Genomic DNA, 25585 nt, shown 5'->3' on the forward strand with positions numbered 1-25585 from the left:
AGAGCTCTACCATTACTGAGACTAATGGTCACTAGGCTTCTAGAATTCGGTCTGGATCAACAGGGGGTGTGCAAAGGGTGTGCATTTGGCAAGAATATCAAGGCATCTTTCCCTAGCAGTGAGACTCAATCTAAAGGCATTTTGGATTTGATCCATTCTGATTTAGCAGGGTCTATGTCAGTATCTTCAGTAAAGGGCACATCTTACTATGTGACCTTCATTGATGACTTCTCTAGGAAGACTTGGATCTACTTCATGAAGACCAAGGGTGAGGTCTTTGATTATTTCAGAGCTTTCAAAGCTCAGGTGGAGAACATGACAGGAAGGAAGATCAAGGTGTTGAGGGTGCATTTTGGTTTATAATTTTTCCCTCTCCAAAATACCATGGGTGAAAAAATAATACCATGGGTCACTTATTTTTCTAAAGTGACTTTACCAACTTTTATTTAATTATTAAGATAATATGTACCAAGTAATCTATTGACCTCCTTTTTCTTGCCGATAACCTACGGGGATCATGGTAGGCTATGACTTCACTTTTCTCTGCTACTATGGATTGGAAAGGGACATTACATTATATTTATTGAACAATTTATTCCTTAGACGATCAAAATGAACAACGTGTATAACACATTGTAAAATTTATACAAAGCCGTGGGTTGCAAAAAAGTAAGTGAGCAAAGAGCCCAGAAAACCTATTATGGTAAGACGCTGTTAAACGTAGAAAACCTATTATGTTTAGATGTTGTTAAACGAAGAACAATAGTACAAAAATAACCTTGATGACACTGCTCAAAATTGCCCAGAAGATATAGCATAACAAAATCCACAACTCGACCAATCGACTTCATAAAGAAGAAGGGAGCTAAGTGACAATAAGAACAATACTTGAACTAAGGGGCGAGCCATCCTTAGAAGGTGACAACACGCAACCCTTAGCAAGCTCAATATTTTGGTGAATAGGATTTTAGCGATCATTTCTTTATTCAAGCTTTTAGGGATTTTGATCCTCAAAAATGGCGAGTGGCATTGTAAGAAAGTTATCATCAATCAACCAAGGCTAAACAAGCACATTGCTATGCCGCTCTTGATGCTGCTCAACTAGACAACCAACATGATGGCGAGGGCAAGACGGAAAATGAGACTAGACATATCTGGTATGGGTATTTATTATTTAGTTGAAGGCTCCTTGCTCATTTTACAAGAAACAATGTGACGATATTCAATTAGATGCCTCAAGTCATTCATTTGAACATGCATTTCTTGAATTGTGTACAAATCTACTGGTGCAGGCTAAGAGCAAATTAGTGCATGATCATACTAAGAGAACCTCTTATAAGAGTTGATCTCCTTGGATAAGAATTCATTTCTCATCTTCCAAATAAATCATAGATTTTTAGAATGAAGAAGATAATGATTCTCATAGTTCTATGGCCCAAGGAAGCCTATCACCTAAGAGGGATGTTTTCTTGGGGATCTAGGTTAGGAGGATTTGACTATGTCATTTGTATACCCAACCATGGTGTCACTAAACATTATCACAATACCGAAACACATGCTTGAGAGTTTTCTAACTTCAATAGATAGGATGCTTAAACTGATCAATTCCTCCCATCATTAGGGACTATTACCCACCAAAAAGTGGGTAACCTAAGGGAGAAAAAATTTCTCCTGCTTGGACAACTAACCAACCAACCATCCTATATGATCAACACATAACATGATGCTAGGATCCTCCACTTACTGCTTCGATTGATTTCTCTCTCCTACATACCTCACCTCACTCGGGGATGATTCATATGATCACATCATACTTTTAGGTTGATTTCGTTGATCGGAGCAACAAGCGACACGCTGAGTTTAGATTGTAGAATAGTGAGACCTCATGTCTCCCTTCATTGCTCAACCTCGCTCCTGCCTCCTTTGGGAGGCCAACTAGTGTCATTGAGACCGTTGTAGAGGGGCTAAACAACACATCAGTTCACTCACACCCAAAGCATTAAAGGGATTAGTTCCAGATGGTTCCTGAGCAAGGTGCCCCCTTGGATAGACTCCTTTCCAGCCTTAGCAGAGCAATTAGAGACTTGTCAGAGCTTATGTCCTTCGGCTTCTGATGCTAGGAGAATCCCTTGTTGAATTTTTGTAGCTATGGTCGGTCTTCATAATTATTATTTGTCATTGATGTATTTATAAAGCATGTTCTTTATGCTATTGACAAAAGAGAAAAATATTGACATGTTCATCATGTCAGTTCTTAAAAGAGAAAAAATTGAATTTTAAGAATTTGAAATTTTGGCTCCAAAAAACCAGGTTGGCCCTTCTCCTAGTCAAGTCAGCCCAGTTTAAGAGGCACCTTTTTGGCAAGAGAGAAAACTATATATAACACTCATTCTCCATTGCATTTTTGGATTGGAGCTATAGCTACATGTTGGAAGAACCCAAATTCATCCACCGAAGCTTTTGGCCTTGCTATTAGATCTGCTTTTTTGAAATCACACTTTGATGGTGTCTATCGGACGTGTTCTCCCTATAACATCCCAGACCAACTAGCTGGTTTGGTTCGATTCTCACAACATGAAATATATTATCTATATTAATGACTGCAATGACCATTCTCGGCCTGAGCACACTCTCTACTTCCCCAACTGGGGGTTTTCTATATTCAAGTGGCCCACACACCCTTCAACCCATTGCATCATTTTATGAAGGAAGGCCGGATGCTTCAGGGGCTATTTTGAATGCACTAAATGATCTAGAAAAAGCTGTTAGTGGATCACAGCACAAAGTCCGTCGCCTAATGGATGAACATCTCCTTCTGTTCAAGACAATTCGGATGATCTGAGGCTAATCTTTGTGATGAAAGGAAGGATGAAATCTCTCTAATCTCTATGATGAAGGGAAGGACGAATCTTTGTGATAACACTTTGTGGAGAAGGCCAAAATTATGAGGAATATATTTCTGTGGAAGCATCTTTGTTGAAGGTTGAATCTGTAGCCCTATTGCAGGACCAAATCCCTATGATGTGTGCTCACCATAATTGCCTTCCTCTCGAAAGAATGCTTTGTCCTCAAAGCATACGTAACGACAGATGTTGTTGAAAAAATGATTCATTCTCCTAGGAAGCGTCTTCTTCGGGTAAGTCCTTCCACTTGATCAGATATTCCTTGATTGTACGATGTCGAAGCTTTCTTTCTCTAGTAGATAAAATGCCTTCTGGTTCTAGAATGACCCTTCCCTCATCATCTAGAGATGGAAGCATTGTTTGTGCTGATTGATTGTTGCCTAGTGCCCTTTTAAGGCAGGATACATGGAAGACGTTGTGAACACGACTTGTCTCTGGAAGGCTTAAACCATACGCAACTTGGCTAATCTTGTTGTTGATTTAATAAGGTCCATAGAACTTTGGTGCCAATTTGTTTTTTCCTTTCTGTTTTAAGGATAATTGTTTGTATGGTTGGAGCTTGGCAAACACTCATTGAACTTAAGATCAGGCTACTATCAAATCAGAATCAGATTGGAAGACATACCAAAAACGACATTCCGAACACATGAAGGTCACTATGAAGTTAAAGTAATGTCGTTTGGATTAACCAATGCACCAACAACGTTTCAAGCAACTATGAACGAATTATTTCGTCCACATCTTAGGAAGTTTATATTAGTATTCTTTGACGATATTCTAATTTAAGTAAAACTTGGAAAGAGCACTTAAAACATTTGGATAAAGTTCTTACACTATTAAAAGAGCATCAGTTTTATGCAAAAAAATCCAAGTGCACCTTCGGAAAGGAAGAAATAGAATACCTTGGGCACATTATATCCATGAAGGCGTGAAGGTGGATCCTAATAAAATCAAAGCTATAAAAGAGTGGACCAAACCTGTCAATATATCCTAGATGAATGCTCTGATACCAGATGAAGTGAAAACTTCTTTGATACGCAGATATATATATATATATATATATATATATATATATATATTATTTATTTAATTAATTGACCGATGATGATTGTTTATAGTGGGGGTTCTTGGCTTATATACTGCCATGGGCGCCCTTTGGCGAAAGGGCATGATCTTATGATCGTGCCCTTTCGTCTAATTAACCTAATAATTAAATAATAAACCTAACATTTAAATAATAAATAATTTTTACATAACACAGTCAATGCCAAAGCCAACAAAGGTGTTCCCCAAGAAATCCATTGAAGTTTGGTTGAAATTGCAAGGTATGTATTATTACTATTACTCTCAAAAATTCTTGTTTGAGATCAAAGTTCTCTTAGACAACAATTTGAATTGGAATTACAAAATGTATCTCCCTCAATTTCAAGTACAAACAAGTTGGGAATACAAACTCAAGATGAGACCTTACCATATGTCATAATCCAAATTCAAGGTGTCGCTCCTCTACTCTCAATTCAAAGAAAATATAGTTAAATTTGTTAAAATCTTTGCGAGAGATTTTTCGGTGAAAATCGCATGAGAAACCATTTGTCGACGCGTTTCGAACCAACTAGTGTGGTTCATCGTCAGGACAAGTTGAAGAAAAAGATCTAGTCTAGCATGTTACATAGTCTAAGCAGAGACTCCAACGGCTACAAAAGATTAACGACTAATTTTTGACTCTAGGACCCAGGTTAAATTTTTATTTTATTAATTTAATAATAATATTATTATTTATTATTATATTTATGGAACCAAGTTAAAATTAGGTAAAGATAAATAAAATAAATTAATGGTTAGTTTTTTAAAAAAATTCATTTATTTCTTTAAATTATTACTATATATATATATATATATATATTTTAATTAAAATAATAATAATCGACTGATAAGAAAAGGTTAGGATTAATAAAATTATATAAATAAATACCAGGTTAGTATAAAAAGTTAATTTATTTGTTTATTAAATTATTCATTAATTATTATTATTATTTACTATTTTATTTTATGGAGCTAAGTTAAATTAGGTACAATAAATAAAACAAATTAATGGTTAGTTTTTTTTAAAGTAATTCTTTTATTTATTTAAATTATTAATTATATATGTATATATATATTTTAATTAAAATAATATAAAAATTATAAATAAATACTATACATTTAATTAAAATAATATGTATAAATTGACCAATGGCTAATATAAGGACCATGGTCAAAATTAGTTATATTGGGTGTAAAATATATATATATATATATATATAAAGTAATTATAATTAGTATTAATAGTTAGTATATAAAGTAATTATAATTAGTATTAATAGTTAGTTAAAAGATATTATTTAATAATTATAAGTTATTTAGTAATCAAAAGTAAAGTAAGACTAAATTATATTTATATAAAAATATAAATTAATGGGATGTTTAGATGAAAGTTAGTTAAAAAAAAAGAATAATAATAATAATAATTAATTAATTAAATAAATAAATAGATAAAATAATAAGTGACAAAAAAAAAAAAAAAAAAAAAAAAAATTAATTAAATAAATAAATAGATAAAATAATAAGTGACAAAAAATAAAAATAAATAAAAATCAATCAATTAATTAATTAATTAAATAAATAAAAACAAAAATAATAAGTGACAAGAAAAGAAAAAAAAAATGAAATAAAAAACAAGAGCCGAGAAAATAATAATCAGTAAAAAAAAATAAAAAAAAATCTTGTTCTAATGAATGTATAGAGAAGGATATTGTCAAGATCTTTGACAATATTCATTGAACAATGAAAACCTAAAGGATATGTGTGAAAGAAAGGTCTCTTCCAAAGATTGAACATCTGCCAACATATAAGTCATGCTGAGATATGTTGACTTCCTCACAATATGGTTCAAGATGGATAAGCCTAAAAGACAGAATAAGAAGGATGGAGCAATTGCATTTGTGCCAAGAAGGTGTGGCATCTTGAAGATAATTTGGATTAAAGTCTTGCTTGGACTTGTGTGAATGATAAATGATATCTCCTTGGTACAAGAATATGTCACTATATCATATCAAGGATGCAGGAAATGTCTTGTTACCTATATATAACAAAGTCCTTAAATCTGATCTCTGAAGTTCCTTTATGAGCCAAAGGAAGAAAAGGAATTTTTTTGAAGTCATAGGATGTCAAATTTGAAGAAAATTCTTTGAAGTTGCTTATTTAAGGCAGAATGCGTCCTAGATACATTTATTGATTTGAATTATGTTGAGATACTTGTTTTAGTCAAGGGTTGAGCTCCTCTTTAAGATTAAGAGACGAAGTCATCTTAAGAAGAAAATGAATCATTTGCAGAATCTCCTATTATTATTATTGACAGGCTATTTCGATTGAAAGGATAAGAATCATGTTTTAGCCTAGAATATTCAAATTGTAACGAAGTATGTTGTGGGATCCTTAATCGTGTCTAGAATGCTTTTGACTGTTTGCTAAAACATGGGGATTGTATAGATTTTGAAATATGACAAATATGTTGGGCTTGCAAGAAGTAGGGTTTAGAAGACTGATAGTCTTGGATATGAAAATTCTAGGTTTTAGGACTTTTGAATATCTAAGGTTTAAACCCTTGCAAGCAAGAAATCCCTAGGGTTTATGTACAAAACTCTAGGATTGGATTTAGATCAATGTTTTCACTGAAAGTAGAAACCCTAGCCCTTGCAAGGAAGAAATGTCATCGTGACGATGATGAGGTTGATAAAGTTGCAAATGGATGCAGAAAGGCTAAGATCAAGAGGGAACTGTCAGTCTCTTCAAAAGACAAGTTTTTTATATCTCTCTTCTTTGTTTATTACTATTGTTGTTGTTTTTACTAGTAGTTATTCTCTTGTCTTTGTTGTATCCTTTTCTTGGTTGTAATTGTTCTTCCTTAACCTCCTAGTGAGGATTGCAGGTACATAGTAAACGCTGCTAAGGCCCTAGTAGCTGATGAAAAGAATGGAAGAACAAAGCAAAGCTCGTGACAAGTCCTACAAAGCAAATCTCGTGACAAAAGGACTTGTGTTGAGAGATATTGTACTAGATGAGTTTTGGACTTAGAGGGAGCTGGCAAATCAACAAGATTGATGTATGCCTTGATCTATGCCGGTGTCGTAACATTTTCACTTTTATTCCTTTGACATGTGTCACACTCTGCTACATACTTCTGAATATCGCGACTCATTCTCTTCCAAAAGAAGGATTGACGTGTATTGTAGTAAGTCTTAAAGAATCCTACATGTCCAGTTGATGGTGAGTCATGTGACTCCTTGAGTATCTTAAATTTAAACTTGGAATCCTTGAGTATCTTAAATTTAAACTTGGAATTTGTATTTAGATAGATTCTTCCCTTGTGCCATAGGATATCATTCTTCCACTCAAATTTTGAGTTGTTGGGAAGGTTATTGATTATTGCCGTTATTTCTGGATCCTTGGCATATTCACTTCGAATTTCGTTAAGCCATTCAGGAACAACAACCGAGATTGCAAGTAGTGTTGATTCTTCGTCTTTCCTGGATAAGGCATCTGCTACTACATTGTCTTTTCCTCTTTTATGTAGTATTTCCAAGTCAAAGGCGACAATTTTTTCAATCCATTTTTGTTGTTCTTTGGAAAGTGTTTTTTGTTGAAGGAGGTGCTGGAGACTATTATGGTCTGTTTGAATGGAAAACTTACTTCCCAAAAGACATTGCCTCCACTTAGCTAGTGCGTGCATAATAGCGAGCATCTCTTTGTTGTATGTGGATTTGAGGCATTCTCTTTTGTTGAGCTTCCTACTTTCAAAAGCTATTGGATGCCCTTGTTGCATTAATACTGCACCTATACCGAATCCGGAAGCATCACATTAAATGATAAATGGTTTAGAAAAATCTGGTGTTGCTAATATGGGGGAATTAGACATGATTTCCTTTAATTTTTCAAAACACCTTCCTGCTTCCTCATCCCATAGAAATGAATTCTTTTTAAAAGGTTTGTCAGAGGCGCAGTTATATGTGCATAGTTTTTAATAAACCTTCGGTAGTATACAGTCCAACCTAAGAATCCTCTTAGCTTGGATATATTGACAGGTTTGGTCCATTCTTTTATATCTTTGATTTTATTAGGATCCACCTTCACGCCTTCATGGATATAATGTGCCCAAGGTATTCTACTTCTTCCTTTCTAAAGGTGCACTTGGATTTTTTTGCATAAAGCTGATGCTCTTTTAATAGTGTAAGAACTTTACCAGATGTTTCAAGTGCTCTTTCCAAGTTTTACTATAAATTAGAATATCGTCAATGAATACTAATACAAACTTCCTAAGATGTGGACGAAATAATTCGTTCATAGTTGCTGGAAACGTTGCTGGTGCATTGGTTAATCCAAAGGACATTACTTTAAATTCATAGTGACCTTCGTGTGTTTGGAATGCTGTTTTTGGTATGTCTTCCAATCTGATTATGATTTGATAGTAGCTTGATCTTAAGTTCAATTTTGAGAAATACTTTGCGCCATGTAGTTCATCCAACATTTCGTCGATAAAGGGAATTGGGAACTTGTTTTTGATTGTTATTTTGTTTAATCCTCTATAATCAATGCATAGCCTAAATGAACCATCCTTCTTCCTTACCAATACCACTGGAGCAGCGTAAGGACTTTTACTTTTCGAGATGATCCCACACTTTAAAAGGTCTTGGATTAATCTCTCAATTTCCCTTTTTTGGTGATGTGGATATCGGTATGGCTTGATGTTGACGGGGTCTGACCCTGCCTTGACTTCTATTGTATGCTCAATTTCCCAGATGAATGCTCTGATACCAGATGAAATGAAAACTTCTTTGATACACAGATATATATATATATATATATATATATATAATAATAATTGACTCCCGGATGCGGGTGCTTAAGGTGAGCGGCGGACAGATGGGGAGTCACATGGGCAGGGGTCAGCCCATGTGTGACACGCAGTACCTCGCGGGATGTAAGAGAGGTTCGCATGCTGGAATATCAACGAGGGCATTAATGCTGGTCTTGTCTTCCATAATTCGTCTCCTGGCTAACTGTGCGATGGCGATTAATAAACCGTGAGCTCCTGCTACACTTGCGCATTCTTCTGCAATCGTCTGACATTCCGCTGCAACACTGGCGCATTACTCGGTGGAGCGGGGGAATGAGCAAGGGCATTCATGCTCTGTGGCCAATTTAGGGACTGTCACAAGCTTGAGAGCAATTCCCAGGCGTTGTGAGCCAAATTCGGCGGCCCCCGTCCTAATTAATCGCTCCTCTCCGGGTTCTGCAAGCGGGTTCTTCTTTATCCAGCAATGAGGGGTGAGAGACTGAGAATGTGCAGTAGATGCGGAGGCTCTCGCGGACGGGCTACCACTCAGAGGCCTGCGCCCATTTCTCCTTCCTCCTCCGTCGAAGTTATGTCTGAGCAGCAACACCTCCATGGTAACAGAGCCGGACGAGGCAGAGGGCTGGGGAGCGAACGCATAATTGATTGTGGACATGAGGCGCATCCTACGGTCAGGTATCGGATACCCTGCACACTCGCCAATTCTACTTTTATTGTCTCTGTAACTATTGAGCATTGTGATATTTTCAGAGATCAGGCAGATGCAACTCTGGAAAACCCACCTCAAGTTCAAGGGACAATGCCTATAATTGACCTGCAACGCCCTGTTAGGGAAAGCTCCCCCTTAGCTACTCCAGCAGCTCTTGCGGGTCCAAGCGAGCCTGTTCAGGGTCTCCCTTCCAGCGCGGTGGTCCCTCTCTCCGATTCTGACGACTCTCTGCAATTTGGGTGCTGAGTTGAGGAAGCGCCCTACACCACGGACGATGAATGATCAAGTCAAGCAGTTCGCTCTCGGCAGCCTAGGCCGCAGGAGCATCACTCTGTCTTTGAATCCTGTGTTTATGTATCAGTTCGGCAGTATGGGTCTGTATGTCTATGTGTCGGTAGTATGGGTCTATATGTCAGTCAGTCCATGTTTAAGCGGTGCTCATCATCGCCATGTTTGTCTATCTCAGCATGTCCCTGTTACGTACTGTTTAGAGTCACTGTTTCGAGTCTTAGGAGAAGACACAACAGAAGATAGTAATCCAAATTTTGACTGTGTTCAATTTTGGGAGGTGTAAATCTGGGCAAACTGTCAATTTCTAGGCAGGATTTACAAGGCCATGGCCTTGTTGTAACTCTGATGTAATTTTTGACCTTTTTGTACTATAATAGAACTAGCCTTATTTAGAAAAAAAAAATAAAAATTAATTGACCGATGATGATTGTTTACAGTGGGGGTTCCTGGCTTATATACCGCCATGGAACAGTGGCTTATATCCAGGAACCCCCATTGTAAACATAACGACTAGTTGTATGCTAAATGATATCCCATGTGTCTGAAGCACTGACCCGAATTATGGTGAGCACACACCAAAGGTCTGAAGCATTGACCCAAATTATGGTAAGGATGTACGATAAGTCTGAAGTGCTAACCTGAATTATGGTAAATGGTTGATGTTACCGATGTACCATGTGTCACAGTCGCTGACCAAATTATGGTAACTTATTTTACCATGTGTTACAATTGTTGACCCGATTATGGTATTTGGATTTGTTATAACCTTTTCTTAGAGAAATCCGTCAACATGAGAACATCTAGATAGTAATTATCATTATGAATACCTCCCCAGCTAAGAGGGAGTGTTGAATTTTTGTAGCTATGGCCGGTCTTCATATTTATTTTTTAGTTATTGATGTATTTATAAAGCATTTTCTTCATGCTATTGACAAAAGAGGAAAATAGTTGACATGTTCTTCATGTTGGTTCTTAAAAGAGAAAAATTTGAATTTTTAAAATTTGAAATTTTGGCTCCAAGAAGCGAGGTCGGTCCTCCTCTTAGTCAAGTCAACCCCAGTCTAAGAGGCACCTTTTTGGCAAGAGAGAAAACTCTATATAGCACTCATTCTCCATCATTTGGCCACAAATTCACATCTCCTTCTGTTCAAGACAATTCAGATGGTCTGAGGCTAATTTCTGTGATGAAAGGAAGGACGGAATCTCTGTAATCTCTGTGATGAAAAGGAAGGACGAACCTCTGTGAGGCCGAAATTCTGAGGAATAGATTTATGTGGAAGAATCTTTGTTGAAGGTCGAATTTGTAGCCCTATTGCAGGACCAAATCCCTATGATGATAGTTATCCAAATCTTTGTCCAAGCACTATGTTAAGGGACGAATCTCTGCATTGAATAGGTCGAAGTTATGCTCTAGCAGAGGCAGATCAGATCAAAGTTATTGAGCAACCTGTTGACTTGATTAGGAGGGTGATGGACCAGGTTTGACCTAGCTATATTGTTGGTATGTTTGACCATGTATTGATTGATGTATCACTGTTGAATTTGATGATTTCTCTAAGGAAAAGGTTGCTGGGTTTCCCCCAATGCGTTTTTTCCCAGGGTGAACACTTGTTTTATTGTGTGGTTGTCTCTTTATAATCCTTATAGTATTTTTGTTTTACTGTTGAGCTCCTTTGTGTAATTGCTTTATGATGAAAGGACAACAAAAAAAGATTAACCTAATGTGAAATTATAAGAAGTAATTATCGGTTTAGAGGATGCCCTAAAAACTCAACATCCCTCCCTCCTACATCCCCCCAGGATCATGGAGTGAGACACCTCGTTGGATTTAGAGGACTCTTATAGTGAGTCAGTGCCACTGACGCCCCTCTCGTCATGGACTATCAGACTCTGGCATTCTTGACATCATCGACCTCTAGCCTTGGACTTATTCACTTAGTCTTCTACTTCACTAGGGCCTTTGATCTAGTTATATACATGTTTATAATGCTATCTTATTGTTGTATCCTTTTTAACCTCATTTTATCCTAGATTTAACTTTGTCATTTTCTAGGAGTTGCGTTTGCACTCCCACATTGTACTTGTACTGGATATATCTTTTAGTCCCATTGACCTACTTTTGTGGTCATTTGTTGGAGATTAATATGATTATTTTATCTTATCTTATCTCTCCCATTTGGCATTTTTTTGAAGGAAGGTGTGTCATCCATCAATATGTACTTTAATGATTTTGCAATAACGGTCTTTCACTTAATGTTATGGGCACACTAATATTGATCAAGGGGCAAACTGGATAATTGATCCATCTCGACTGTATTCTTGTTCCCTCACTTTGCCTGGGAGGTTAGTCTTTGTCTCTAGTCCAGTGGGACCTGCTTTGAGACCTTAGGGTTTTAGGAAGGGCACCATTGGGGAGGCATTGATTGAACTAGTGTGTTCAGGATATTCTATACTTACCACTTTCCATCTTTCCCTTATTCATCTCCATTCTTGGGGCTAGTGGTCATTTGTCATTGGGGTTGGCACCTTTCATCATCATCTCCATTGGTTGGGCTCAGAAAACTTTAGGCCTAGAGGTTGATGCAACTAAAAGAAAGATAAAACCATAAGAAAGCCACAATAAAAGAAAAAGATAAAATGCAAAATATGGCCGGGACATTTATTTAGCGCATGGGTAAAAGCCTAGCATGAACTCTACCCCCCTCATTAGCCATCACCCAGTTCCTCAAGCACACGATGCTTCCTCCATAAAAAGGAACTTTTGTATTGTTGCAACCATGATGAGCGATACACTGACTCATCCTAAAGGGGTAATGGAAAATCTCATTAAAAAGTAAAAGGCGCACCAGAGGGGTGGAAAAAGTAGGCTGAGGAAAGGGGTAATTCATGCCTCCACGATTGCTTCCTCCTTACATCTATACACTTAGGATGTTGGACCTCCATTAGTTGGTCGGACCTCCATTAGTTGGTCCCATGGCTACAACACCTTGTCCTGAAGTCCTTCCCACTCTACAACCATCACTTTCACACACACCTATAGGTTGATGGGCTAACCTAGGACATGTCACTTCACCTTGGGGGTTGGAAACACCTAATCGGGTTGTCGGTCTAACTACCCCTAATATAAGGAGGTATCTTGTTTACATGACTTGCTGATCTAGTTAGACATTTGAATGTGAGCTTGTGTGAAGTATTCTTGTCCCCCTTACATTAGGTATGGTGCACTATGATGCATTTATTGTTATTGTCCCTAATGATTGATGATTTCACTTGATTTTAAGTAAGGTTTTGTCAAGTGGTGTTATCACAACAATTGAGAACTCTTGAGAGATGGTTCTCATCCCATTCAACAATATTCTAGAGGTTGTTCTACCTAGTCCAAAGAACTTTTTTGACCTTAATGATGCAACGTTTCCCCTCTAGAGCATGGCGTTGGACTATGAGATGGTTCCACATGGCACTCGATGTTGATTTTTTGTAGCATCGGGAGGTACTTCCCCATGGCAAAAGGGGTCTCCAAGTTGGCCTAGAAAAATTAAAATAAAATTTATTTTTGGAGTGACATGTTGGCCTAGGAAGTCAAGTCGGCCTTGGAAGGCGAAGGGACGTGTCTCTTCGGTTATTTTACCCCATTCAACAAGTATAAATAGATGGTGTAATGCCTCATTTGTTCATCCATTGTGTAAAGACTGTACAACCGTTATAAAAGTAGTAAAGAGTTTGTTAAAAAAATATCATGAGCCTGTGATAAAATTTTCTGAAATTTTACAAATTTAACTGACAAAATTGATGAGAGTACCTACCTGTATTCCTGCGGTTGATGATGCCTCAAGTTGCTCCTGCTTCGGTTACCAAAAGATCGAAACCACCCAACGAAACTGAGCAGAACCTCGCTACTCAGTCCAGTAAGCTTCTCAATTGAAGCAGATTGTTCCCCCGTGCCTAGAAACCTTAGAACAAGCAAAGTTCAATTGTTCCTGATGATAAACTGTGTACAAATTTCCTCCTGTTTCTTCCCCCCTGCCTCCAACCGTCCCTTCCTTCTTATAAGTCTCCATTTACTGACTTCTTCCATCTTCGTGTCCAAATTATGATACGTGTTGATTTTTACAAACAAAATCTGATTTGGTTTTATTTGAATATCTTAATTTGAAATAAAGTATATTTATTTTAATGATTTAATCTTAATTTATTTAATTTATAATTTATAATTTAATTAATTTTATTTAATTTCATAATTTTTAATTTACTATAAGTGGGTCATTACACATTGAAGATCAAGTTTGATTTGATTTTTTGAGTTCTATCTTCTCTTTCTTTGACAACTGCACATGTGAAGTAGGAAGTCGAGTTTGACTGAGCTTGATTAGGCTATCTTTGAATGAGTTGATCGAACTGTTTTGATTGAGGTTGCACATGCGGATTTGACCGCAGGGTTGACTGTAGCCTTTGACCAACGACTGGTTGAGTTGACCATAGGGACAAAGTATGACTATAGGGCGAAGTTTGATTGTAGACTTGATTATTTGACTAGCGTTGAATTTTGGTTATTTTGGATGGTTTGACTAGCATTGACTTGTTGATGTTTGTCTAGTTTTGACTTGGATATTGGCACAAATTTCTAGACAAATTGCTGATTTGTAAACCTTGCTAAAGAATAATTTCTCCTAAAAAAGTGTTGCTGGATTTTCTCCCAAGGTTGGGTTTCCTAGGGTAAAATTATTGTCTCTATTGTGCATCACTGTCTTTCTATGATCTTTACTGTTTCCATTGCATTTACTATTGAGATTTTCTAAAGTGTAATTATTCAATGATAGTAGTGACATAAATATTGATTTCAAATCATTAGGAAGTAATTATTTGGAAGAAAATCATATTCTACTGTACATCTTGTAGAAAATTCAACATTTGACTCACTTGTGTACCCCTAGTATTGAAATGTCGAGCCAATAAGGCTTGGTGTTGGATTTATTGATGATGTGCCTAGATGGACCCAAAATGCCCTTGGCACTGTTTGATGGGCGTTTGTTATTTTGAAGCCCGGATGATGATGATTATCCTTAAGATGACAGGGGAGGGCTTGTACATCACTAAAGGACCCAAAAACTTAAGCATGATTGGACTATGCCACCCTTTTTTACCTTAGAAAGGTGACGTAGGGCACCTTGGTGATGACATCATGGTTTTGAACTCTTGGAGGTACTTTTGGAGGCATACCCATGGACTTTGAGCTATTTTTCGGAGTATGGAGCACTCATGACCTATTTGTCATGTGCTTGTGGCATTATTGAGCACTTATGGAGGATAACACCATAGTGGAGGAACCTCTTTTCCCACACATGTGGGGTATCTGGGCATTATTTGTTATGTTTTTGAGCTATTATGAGGTTGGCTTGTAACCTCTTGTTTGTTTAACACTCTAAGCAAACTTGTATTAGGGTTTTTCTTGTAAAATAAAAGGGTGGTTAAGCCTCATGTAAAGAGGGGCTCCCTTATTTCATTTCGTATCATCACACATTTATTTATCACTCTTCTCTTATAAAAAAGTGCAAATGAACTAAATTCCTTCTTCTTTACCTTCTTCCTAGACGTCCAGGGTTACCTGCTAGGGTTTTTATGTGGAAAATTGCGTAGAAGTGAATTTAAATTTGATGTTCGTGATTCGTTAAATAGGAATTGCATCAATTAATAGCTTAAAAGCAAGATATATGATTGTTGCATGGTGAAACCTTCCCCTTTAGGGCTAACGTTATCATTGTCTTGTTGCTTATGCATGTTTTCCAACCATAACATTTCATTAGTAAACCCTAATCCTTGGTGTCTATTGGAAGGCCTTACTTCATTTTGTTGATTATCCATTGAAAGGCCCTTTCCTTGGTTGTTATATGACATCGAGTACCATATCATTGCAATTAAGCAAAACCCTAACTTATAATAACCATCTTGTTGGTCTAGGAATGAGTACTTGAATCTTGGCATAAAACTAATGGGCTTCATCGATATTTTATCCCACCTTATAGACTTCATATCTATCACCTTGAGTCATAGTAATTGAATATCCTTTAGGAGATTTAGGGGAGCCTCCCTTATGGTCAAATACCAGCAAAATTGCAAAAGAAAGGTTGTTGATTATAATGCCAACCCTTTCTCTTGTTACCATAAGGTCGAGTTTCGCCTACTGGGGTTTTGCACTAGGCCTGTTAGATTTGCTTCAACAGGAACCACACAAAGATGAATTTTTTTGGTTCTGTAATAGGTGTCATAGTGGGGGAATCCAAAAGAGTTAACTTCTTTGTTTCAAATGAAGGTGTTGGATCTTATTAAGCCTAGCATAAGTGTTGGGTTGTGGGCGTAACCATTGATATCTAGTACTTGGTTTATACTGTCCAAATGTTATGGAGAAATTCCAGTGCCAATCCCATAATGAGGCCAAAGGGTCTTGCAAGCGTATCTCATTGGGAAGATTGTTTGGAATAAGGCTTGTAAACTTATCTAGGCTCAACCATGTTGTAGTAGTGGACTTAAATCCATCTTTCGAAGCATACCAATGATTCTAATATCTTTCTTGGTGGTTTAATAAACTAGTTATTTTTTGGACACCTTTTTTGAACAAGCGTTTGGCAAGGAGAGGTTCCACCTCTTGCTGGATAGGTTGCCAAAGCATTTTTAATGTAAATGTAGAAAGGACATGTTGATTAATGGCAAATATTTTTATTGCTAGCATATGCTAACTTTAGCATAGTTCATTCCCTCCTTGATCAATATAGTCTTGTTTCAAATTTAAAGACTAACGATAAATATATTCTTAGCTTTTCCTAAAATGGATCATTTTACATTAGATATATTTTATAACTTTTTATCATTTCTCGCACACACAACTCTTTAGCCAACTTGTGCAAAATAGGTAGACAAGAATGAAATCAAGTATTCTAATGTTCATAGACCAGCATAGATTCATCTTAACTATGGATCTAACATGAGCCGAGAGGGATCAAATTTCTTCACGTTCAAACTTCTTTGGAGTGCAAATTGTGTAATTTTTCATTGTTTAAATTGTATTTTAGAATGCTATATAGAGTATATATAGGACCAAAATAAAATATTTTACATAACATGTACATCGAGACATTTTATCACGGCAAATTAAAATGGTTTTTTTTACTATTAATATATTTTTAATTATATGTCATATTAATTGGTATTACAATATTTTATTGATAACCCATATTTTATTATATACATCTTATTCACATATTTCTTTTTTTACTTCTAATTACATTACAACATATTCATTTCTTTTATTATCGCTGACATTATTTTTCTATTTAGAGCGTAATTTATTTTTATTTTAAACAGACGAATTGACAAACTTACACATCCCCTCATACTGGGTTGTAGAATGAGCCGCTTGGCTCAATAAGGACAAAATCATTCATTGTGCGTCACAAAAGACAATACTTATGAGTCATTGATCAACTAGAATCTTTTTCATTAATTTATTAGAATTTATGCTTATCAAGAGAAAATGATTATATTGAGTACACAACCAAAATTTGCATTGTAAAAGTCACTAATGGTTAATATCATCAAGTTATTAGTTCCAAGAAATAACTAAAGTGACTTTGACCCTTTCCACTAAGGTGATGATTGGGGAGGTCATGTTATCCATCACCATTGAGTCTTGGGGGTTACCAATGGCCATTGGGGTGATGGTTCATACCTGTGATGATAATATCGACGATATATCATTGAATATCGGAAATATTGCGACATTTTCGGCGAGCCGAAATATCGCCTAGAAAATATCGCGATATTGCCGAGATATCGCCGATATCTCGGCAAAATATTGCGAGACGACAAAAAATATCGCCGGGCATGTTATGCCGCGGCTAGAAAAAGGGAAAATCATTTTTTTCTTCATTTTTGTTTTCGAGTGTTGGAGAAGAAAGGGGAAGAGTTTTGTGGTGGTTGTCAAAGAGGGTTTGAGGATCAAACAACGATTATCACCACCAACTAAGATTTTTTTGTGGATCAAAGATTGAAGAACAATGAGACAAACTTCATTTCTTCCATTAACAGGTATGTTCTTAAAAACCCCTATGTTAATGATTTTTTCATAGATTTAGGGTTATGTTTGCTTGCATCTTTGCCTACCAACATTTTGTTTCTTTGTTTTTTTTTCCATTTTCTATGATTTTCATGCCCATGAGCCAATGCAAGGGTTTTCTCCATATTTGGACAACAAGCTTCATTTTTTTTTCAACTTTCTTATGCACCTTTTTATTGCTATTTTTCATTCACATTGCAAAATGCAAATAATGTAGTAATTTTTTTTAAATGAGGTGGTTATTACTTATTATTTTTTTGTGTTGGGGGGTTTAATGCCAATTTTTTGTTTTTTTGTGTGCCCTAGGTTTGAGTTAGTTCACTACAAATGTCAAATATGCCAAAAGCCTTGGACCCATTTTGGAAGTATGGGGAGGATGCTGGTGGGGCAAATCGGGCATATATATCATGCAAATTGTGTGGGACCAAGATGTCGAGAGGGGTTACATGATTGAAATACCATCTGGCTAGACTCCCTGCACATGATGCAGATGTAATGCCTTGTATAGTTTCTTGTGCGGAGGTTATACAAAAAGCTCTTGAAGCAATTGCTGCACAAGACAGAAAGAAAGCTGCTAGGGAGAGGTCAATGGTCTCAGATAGATAGTCCAACGTCGACCTGCGTCTTGTGATGTTCCGTTGCCCTTGCGCCCGATCTCCTCTACGACATCTTATCGTTCAATCACTTGTCTACGTTGATTCTGATGGGCTTGTTGTTGGGTCTTTCTCTTTGTTTAGGCAAGTGTAGTTTTGCCTCAGGTTCACCCTTCTTGGTGGTTGTGTGACTGTTGTGATAGCTCAGTCTTCGTCCAATCCCAGTGCTCATGGGATTGCAAACCTTCGGCTGTCTGTGCGACTAAGCCCCCTCCCTGAACCGTCAACTACTTCTCTTGTGTCAGCTGCACTTTGCACCAGACTGTCTCGTTGCTCGATCTAACCCATATGATACTTTCCACACACACACACATTTCCAAAGAAAATGTCGCGTATGCTTTCCACATTTATGCATGACATCCCTTCTAAAACTGTTAGTGTAGACTAGTGTGTGGAAATATCCGAATTTAATAAACCAGAGATCCTATTGTAGTAAACTGATTTGCGTTACCTACTTGTTTTCTTCATTTAACAAGTTATTTTAAGAAATGTTAAGAAAATATTAACGCAAATACACTGCAGCTTACACCAATATATAGATCAAGTACTGAAAAAATAAATGAGACAAACACACAAAGGACACTTATTCTTGGACTAAACATCCATGGAAAAAGCCAATGCAAGAAAACCGGTGCAACAACTCTGAGGGTTTTCTATTATTAAGCAAAAGTTCTGAATACAAATGCTTGGTGCCTTCTTGGCAAATCAGTGACAGAGAAATACAATGGCGGAAAACCTGAGTGAGTTTTACCTCAAAGTGGTCAAGGCCTCCCACATTTCTTTTTTTGTCTTTCTCGGCAATATGTGGGATCGCATGATGCTTGACCCCGTCTCATGCACTTTGCTTTTCCCTGAGCCTCCTCGTACTTCTTGAGAGGATTAGCATCAACAACCAGAACAACAACCCTCTTCAAGGCATAGTCCTTGATGCGATTTTTATCCAAAACTGCCAGGATCCTGACCTTCTAGATGACGAAGTTGGATGTTCCATCCAACCTGTCTTGATCCCTTAGTTCGTTAACTGCCATCTCTGCTCAAATGAGTGTCGAACTGGTTCTCTTCTCCCTCTTTCGCTGCTGCCCCAACAAAACTCGGATCTGGATTTCTTTGGCGCTAGAAATTGTCTAAGGAACAAGCTCCCTTTGGATTTCGATTTGTTTCACGGAAATCCTTCTGCCAACCATTGTCGAATCACTCCTCTTTGATCACTTTGCTGCTCCTCAGCACTAGATCTAGATTTCTTGGCAAGAAATCTTCCGAGGAATTGATTCCCTCTACTTTGCTTCTGCTCCACTAGGTACTGTTTTGCACCAACAGAATCAGCACCCCACGAGCAACTCTAGTTAAAATCTGCGCTGCACCCCCATCAATTGGAAAGCCGAGACTCAACAGTCTTTGCGCTGGCCCAATAACCACTGTGCTGCCCCCTGCAGCAACAACGTCACCAAATCAGGCTGATGCAGGCGCTGCGTGAGCCTCCCTTGGTGAATGCATCACCCTTCCTCTGCTCTCTCGGCCAGAATCTGCGCTGTCTCTCGGGAAAACTGTCTTCAACACAGATTTTTCTCTGTCCTTTCGCTGATGGCTTTAGTCCTCCTTGATCTACAATCGCTCTGATACCATGTGGAAATTTCTGAATCTAATAAACTATAAATCCTACTGCAGTAAACTGATTTCCATCACCTACTTGTTTTCTTCATTTAACAAGTTATTTTCAGAAATGTTCGGAAAATATTAACGCAAATACACTGCAGCCTACACCAATATATAGATCAAGTACTGAAAAAATAAATGAGACAAACACATAAAGGACACTTATTTTTGGACTAAACGTCCCCGGAAAAACCTAATGCGAGAAAACCGATGCAACAACTTTGAGGGTTTTCTATTATTAAGCAGAAGTTCTACATACAAATGCTGGGTGCCCACCTGACAAACCAGTGGCGGAAATACAATGGTGGAAAACATGAGTGAGTTTTACCTCACTTCATCCGGCAGATTCTCGCTGATCCGGCAGCAAAACTAGCTGGCCCCGGCTACAACTATGCTGCCCCTTCGCAGTAACTGCGTGGGCCTGCGTGGAGCTCTCTGAGGCTCTGCACCAGCTCTTCTGCCCACTGCGTCAACTTTCCTCGGCTATTCCGACAGTTCCGGCACTCGGCGTGGAAGGCAACTTTCTCCTTCTGCGCTAACCCTTCTGGCTCTGCGTCAAGGCTGCGTGGGCCCAGACTGGCCCAACGTCAACTCTCCTGGATACCGTGCTGCCTCCAAAAGCTTCTCTCTGCCTCTCTGTCTATATTCCCGAACTATCACCGCCCCTTAGTTGCAAGATCTCCCCAATCGATTTCCCTCTTGAGAACTTCTCACCTCAGAAAATCGATTTCCTCAATCTCTCTATGTTTCTTCTCCAACTGACCCCAAGGCTCCATTTATACTTTTCTCGTTGAGAAATCAACGGCCGAGATTAAGTCTCTAATCAACGACTAAGATTAAATTAGACTTGATCCTCGTCTCTTAGAAGCTTCTCACCCATATTTTCATTAATAACCATTAATATTTTAATTTTCCTAAGTTTAGACTTAGGAACCCCATTAAAAATATTAATTATTTTAATAAAATACAATCCGGGTGGAATTTCTCCAAACAATTTCTGGGTCTTGGATATCTCATGTGTTCTAGCCCCTTCACACAATTTCGGAGCTAGGGCACATTCGATGCTACCCAAAAATCAACATGGTGCACTAGGGGGATTCAAATTGTGCACTTACCGAACATAACTAGTTAAAATGCCCAACAATGTTGGCAACAATTCTTTGAAAAAACACCTTGGGCTTTTATGTTTGGAGTTATCTCATCCCACCCTCAAGAATTGATGCCATAGTGAGATTGTTGGTACCTTGCCATTGTAAATCAGCCCACGAGGAGCATACATGTTACTAGCATGATTTGAACCTGGTTTGCAAGGATAATAACTTCTCCCCTTAACCACCCAAGCTAGATCCAATTGACATAACCTTGCCAGCCCCAATTGGCCCCCGAGAGTAAAGCAGGTCACAACCATAATTTGAAGTTGGGTGGGGTGTTATAAGAACTTCCCCTCTTCACCACACAACTTGACATAACTGACATATATGTATAAGTACATGTAAGAATTAATGGTACTGAACTCAGCTCATAGTAAACCATAACAATGCTATAACTTCATAATCAACACATCAGATAAAGAGAAAATCCCAATACACAACATAACAAGAGCACAACATATTATATTGAAGAAATCTTAATAAGGGAGAAAATTCTATCTCGAAGAGAAACTCAATTCATAAATTATCCCATTTTATGCCTTGAGTGGCATCAAGTGTTTGTCTATACTTGCAATAACTCTCCCACCAAATTCTCCCACCATTAGCAAGGCTTCTCTATGCACGCGTAGTGTTGAAAATGCATTTTATCTTCATCCTTGAGTTGCTGTACTTTATAAAAGTACTCTAGGAACCTCATCAAATTATCAAGTTGTAAGGCGGCCATCTCACTGTCATAAGGTATAATTTCTACTATTTTGAAGAACACAGATTCAATGATGGACTTCCTCAATTGCCTGATTTCAAGTTTGGATTACTTCTGGAGGCCTTCTGGTGGATAGTTTTCTGCAGTTTTGTAACAGATGCTGTTAAAGTTTACAGCAACTAAGCAATATTGGTCATTTTGTTCCTGACTTTGTTAGAGAGATTGGCTCTTCCTTCTTTGAGCAATCCAAGGTTCTATGTATCGTCTTCAATTTCTTTGTCTGAAAGCGAGTGTCCACCATAATTTGTGTATAAACTCCAAGAACTACCCGCAGAGAGATTATCTAATACCAGTTTGATCCAAATGGTAGCGCATTAGTAGAATTTGTGCAAGAACAATGACATGCTGCAATGAGCTGAACTTAACATACTGAGTTCTTAACAGATTATGGCATGACAGACAGTGGAACTTGTTGAAATTCTAGGAGACTAGAATAGTTTTTCACATATGATAACTACCTCTATTGATGCAAATTACTTCGTCTTTATACTTTAGTCAACAAATAGCTATACATGAAAAACTTCAACCAATAATTCTTCAACAAGAGCAGTAAATATAGATCATAGTAGATAATGAACAATAGACAATAAGCAAGAGACAGGAGACATCAAGATTTGGCTCACAGCCAGGGAAAAACCCCACACAGGGAAAAGCTCAAAATTCTTTCCTTATGAGAGAGAGATTCTGTTCATCAAAGTACATCAAAATGTTTCAACAAATCCATGATAATCAATAGTGCAATACCCAATCTAAGTCTGCTCATAAATTCCACTTCTATCCAACAAATAAGGTCTGCACAAGGAGGCTGAAATATAGGCCTGAAATCACTGTTAAGGAAGGTGTAAGTCACCACTGTAATCATCAACAAACTGCCCAGAATAGATACCCAAATAGCCCTCAAACAACTTCAGAAATAAGTCACAAAAGAAAGCGAGCCTCTCTGCAAATTCTCCGCTTCAAAAGAATCAATAGAACAGATCCAAAAACGCCCCATGTCACTGTAGTCAACGAGCCATTTAAGGAGATACAAATTGTAGTCAAAAGAACCCTTCTTGTCTTCTTCACACGTGTATATGCTCTGCAATAGAAGTCCGAATTGTATCTGATTGGTGGTGTTCGAATGAGGTTCAACACACACACACACACATATAGGCGTCAAGTGAGGGCTTATTAACCCTAATGGAGCTGACATGATGACCTTCCTTAGAGCCGACTTGTAGGGCTGATCGAGCTGACTTGTAAAGTTAGGATGGGCCGATTTATAGAAGTCTAAATTTCATTTCTTCCCCACATTTTGATGAAAAATGCTGACCATAGATACCTTATATAAACAGAACTAGCTTAGACAGTTGTGAATTCATATATTAACATTCATTGGCACGGTAAAATTGGGCAACACAACTACAAATTCTCATTAACAAAATGAATCTATGCAACAAATTTGGGAGAACATGAAGATTGCACCAACCATCTATCAATCGATCATCTGACTGTCAAGGAACTCATTACAATATTGAAGTGGCATATAAGTAATCTATTGAGGGAATGTGATAAGATAAGATAAGATTTTATTATTATGTTCAACGAATGACCACCAAAGTAGATCATAGGGATTGAAGAATACAACCAGTATGAAATTTGAATACAATGTTAGATTGGTGCAAACACAGATTCTAGAAAATTCTGAAATAACTCATATTTCAACAGAACTAGCTTAGACAGTTGTGAATTCATATATTAACATTCATTGTCACGGTAAAATTGGGCAACACAACTACAAATTCTCATTAACAAAATGAATCTATGCAACAAATTTGGGAGAACATGAAGATTGCACCAACCATATATCAATCAATCATCTGACTGTCAAGCAACTCGTTACAATATTGAAGTGGCATATAAGTAATCTATCGAGGGAATGTGATAAGATAAGATAAGATAATTTTATTATGTTCAACGAATGACCACCAAAGTAGATCATTGGGACTGAAGAATACAACCAGTATGAAATTTGAATACAATGTTAGATTGGTGCAAACACAGATTCTAGAAAATTCTGAAATAACTTATATTTCAACAGAACTAGCTTAGACAGTTGTGAATTCATATATTAACATTCATTGGCACGGTAAAATTGGGCAACACAACTACAAATTCTCATTAACAAAATGAATCTATGCAACAAATTTGGGAGAACATGAAGATTGCATCAACCATCTATCAATCGATCATCTGACTGTCAAGCAACTCGTTACAATATTGAAGTGGCATATAAGTAATCTATTGAGGGAATGTGATAAGATAAGATAATTTTATTATGTTCAACGAATGACCACCAAAGTAGATCATTGGGACTGAAGAATACAACCAGTATGAAATTTGAATACAATGTTAGATTGGTGCAAACAATTCTAGAAAATTCCGAAATAACTTGAATAAACTTGTTTGCTATCTGTTCATATTTTGTAGTTTAATTGTTTTACAAGATTTGAGAAGGAAGAGATGGAGCAGAAGACAATCTGTTCTTCCTTTTGGACTTCTGTGTGCAACAATTTGCTGACCTATCTATATATCCAGACTCCATTCCCATGGTGTTTTGGTCTGTGTGTTGTGATAAAAGTGTGCCTGCTACAGTAGCATGACTGAACTTTGTATCAGTGTGCCGGAGTTTTGAGTGCACCTGTGACAAAATGCTAATTTGTCATTCTGATCTGTGATGAGGTTCATTGCAATATGCATTTTGCATGAATGGTTTTGCACAATTCTGCATCTCCAATATGACCAAATCTGTATGCCTATACCTCGGCAATTTACTGTGTGAAATTCTCATTAGCGTGACTCCAGTCATTCACTTAGGTATTCTCTGATTCTTCCTGGGGTCAAATTACTGCTCTGTTGTTTTGTGTATAAATTTAAGCTTTAAAGCTTTATTTAAAATTTGTAATTTCCCTTTATATAATGCATGTGAGTGTGTGTCTATATGTATATATTGTGTAGCATTCGTTAATAAAAAAATCAATTTGTAGATTGATGCCTTTCGGCAAAAATCAGGTCCGAGTTTATGTGGTTGAGTTAGTTTAAATCCAGTTCAGAATATTTGATAAGTTGGTGATGCTCTGAAAAGTTGTGATTCAGACTGATAGAAATTTAGAACAACTCAAGTCCTTGATATCTCCCACCAAATAATGTGAATTACAGCATTAACTTCAGTGTCTCCTTGAAAATCCCTTTCTGCCAGAGGGAAAGGTCACCTGTCTTCAATCAAAATTCATGAAACTGCCTGATCGACCACAGCCAGTGCTGGGGACATCCACCCATCCGTGAGACATTCTGATCCAAGCTCAAGCAATTGACTTAAGATTACTTAAGATCATTGTTGGGTTTCCTTTCCTTTTAAAGTCCAGATTCACCTTAAGATTTGCTAGACATGACATCTTCGAGGGGCAAATCCAAAGTTGATAACAT

The 25585-nt window shown here is 37.3% G+C and overlaps 1 protein-coding gene across 1 annotated transcript in view; it reads left to right on the forward strand.

Annotated features, from left to right (window-relative positions):
• Window positions 1-25585, forward strand: part of LOC149233289 (uncharacterized) — a 213629-nt gene that overhangs the window by 15515 nt on the left and 172529 nt on the right.

This window comes from Pinus tabuliformis, chromosome J (assembly GCF_031772625.1).
Source record: "Pinus tabuliformis cultivar Carrire ecotype Pingquan chromosome J, CPIR1, whole genome shotgun sequence".
Classification (NCBI taxonomy): Eukaryota; Viridiplantae; Streptophyta; class Pinopsida; order Pinales; family Pinaceae; genus Pinus; species Pinus tabuliformis.